Source organism: Sinocyclocheilus anshuiensis, unplaced genomic scaffold, assembly GCF_001515605.1.
Source record: "Sinocyclocheilus anshuiensis isolate Anshui unplaced genomic scaffold, SAMN03320099.WGS_v1.1 scaffold104, whole genome shotgun sequence".
NCBI lineage: Eukaryota > Metazoa > Chordata > Actinopteri > Cypriniformes > Cyprinidae > Sinocyclocheilus > Sinocyclocheilus anshuiensis.
This window is the reverse complement of record NW_015554050.1, coordinates 99,611-102,532: the sequence shown is the minus strand read 5'-3', so window position 1 is coordinate 102,532 and position 2,922 is coordinate 99,611.

The window sequence follows — 2,922 nt, the reverse complement described above, 5'->3', positions numbered from 1 at the left end:
TTTTCTGGACAAACATTCCTCCTTTTTACACAAATCAGTGTAAGGGCCACCCAATTGGCCCAATGAAGGTATCCAGTGGTGGCTGAATGTTTCTTGCGTATTAATTAAATTCTAATCTGACTCCATTTTATGACAACCTCATATTTTGGTTAGTATGCCAGTTATTATTGATCATTCATAGTCATAGTAGATCAATAATTTATCTAGACATCTGATTATTCTATTTAACTCTTTAATCTCATTGAATCTATGAATATTCATATAATACTTTAAGTCTCGTACCAGCTGAATATACGGATCTCATATTCACAAACTCGTCAGTCTTGGTCATTAGACAGAGGCGACTGACTAATATTCTAGAAGGCCGTACATAGAATATATCGTTCTAGAATATATTATTTAGTCCCCATAGATCTGAACACACTTAAGGTAAGACTATTTAACCAGAGGTCATGACCATAGAACCACGTTGACCAACTTAACTTCCTCTAATGGTAACTTTATATAATCATGCCGTGGTTTTCCATGTACACTTAGTTAGAATAATATTACAGTAATCAGAGGTTGAGGCTCACCCTATTTAGATTGGTCAACAACACTGTTGTTCTGAACAGAAAAACCCATTATTAGCTTCTACAGTCTAAGTATACATGACTAATGCCAGTGTGTTAGTCTGAGCTCTAAAACATAGTTTTAGTCCGTTACTAACCTGAGCGTAGATTTGCGGTGTTATGGATTTAACGTAATCTTCTAAAGTAAAAAATCTCAGAGTATGTCAGAATAAAGTCAGGTAAATATGTATTATGCCAATTACAGTCAATTCAGAGATATCAAATGAAATCAATACAAGACACCAAATTCTCAAAGATAAACCTAAGAGTAAAAGATACATACCTGACTTTCAGAAAAATACATAGTATGGAGCAAGTAAACGAAAACTAAAACTAATAGCTGGTGCTTTGAAGAAAAACAGGCACGGAGCGCAACGTGATAATTAACAGAAAAAATATGAGAGCACGCATCCTCTCTGTAAACAATATAACACTTTAGCCTAGCATCTTGTGATCACTCTGCCAGGCTTTCGGACAAATGTGCATAGGCTAAATCACATCATACACACGCTTATTATTCTTCTTAAAATAAAACTTCTTTACTGTTAAATGCAATTGCCATTATTATTGAATTTCATTAGTCCCAGTAATGATCTAACCATCATAACCAAATTAGGCTACATTTATAGTCATATTAATATCTCAATACACATCATTAGATATGACATTAAGCACAACTTGTGTAGATTTATTTATAAAAAAAGGCTCGACTGCTTCATTTTGGCATATATTTGTATACTTTTACCATTTAATCAATCTCAGCATGTGTTAATTTTGTGTCGCTAGATGTTTGCCGCACTATGACTAAATTATGTCCAAGTCTTTCTTTGGCCTGCGCTCTGGAAGTGATCTGTTAATTCTGCTAAACTTTAATTAAAACTGAAACTAAACTATATAAAAACTAAATAAAAATGTTCACAAAATAAAAACTAAACTAAAACTAACAACATTATTAATTAAACTAATAAAAACTAAACTGAATTTTATAGCAAATTTGAAAACGATATAAAAAAAAAAGAATTTAAAAATTAAAAACTATAATAACCTTGGTATGGAGTGTATAGACACACTCCACACTACAGGCTCATCTGGATACAGAATCACCCTGATCTTCTTGCAACATTTCCTTAAGTACTCGGACCAAGACAAGCATCCTCCAAATGGAGACAGGAACTAACAAGTGGAATTTGCATCGATCAAGGCCAGGCCCGGATTGGCTAATCGGGAGCACCGGGAGGATTCCCCGTGGGCCGGTCTGTTTTTTGGCTGTAAGGGCCAGTGTTGTCATGCCACTGGGTTGAACTGTTCCTAGCTGCCTGCACTCAGAGCAGCCCACTCTTTTTATTTATTTCTCGCAGGCCATATTATTATTTTCACCAGATCATATCAGTAACAAATTCTCAATTGATAACTAAAATAGACTGTGATAATTAATCATTCTTTTTGCGCAAATCGTTGTTTTATTTGTGAACATAGGCGTTTGTGGAAGGCTTTAAGACCAAGCGGAATTCAGCGAGCGGGAATCGCGCTAACTACACCCTTCACCGTCCGCTTTTTTATTTTACTAAATCAGTTTGGGCGAATGCAAACAACTTATTGATCATGAGCCCAACATCCAGCACGGCAGGAAAACATTTAATCTACCTGAGGGAAGACGTCTTTCATTGTAAGTTGCTCTTAAATAGAGAGGGGGAAAAAATTAATTACAAAAAAAAAAAATATTATAAATTAATTATTCTTGCGTAGGCTATTCTTAAACTTGGACCTCATTATTGAAGTAAAAATCCAAGCACCAGAAGCGGCCCACACTCTCTTAAGTTTTCTTTAATTGAAAAATATGCATTTTCATTCATTCAAAGGCTATAGTTGCAATAATATTTTAGATCAAAACTTTAAGTGCCATTGTTTAAAAAAAATGCTTGATTGACTGACGTTTCATAGACCTTCAGTTGTTAGATTTTCAAATTTCATGCCATTTGTAATTTCACAATATTTTCACCTCAATTACACGTGTGAAGTCACAATTCTATAATGGTACAATTCACTCAGGCCGATGACATTTTTTGTATGACATTTCAAATTCTTTTTAGAATAATTGTACATAAATAGGTTAAGCAAAACAATTGTGATTATTTCTGAGAACTTTTTAACTGCAGGCAGACTTAGGCCTACATTATGGTACAGTACAAATATTTGGAAGGTCCCTTATTCTGTCCCTTATTTTCTTAAAGAATAAACACTTATTTTCTACAAGAATAAACACTATTTTCTTAAAGAATAAGATAAAGAATCACAATTGTCCCTTATTTTC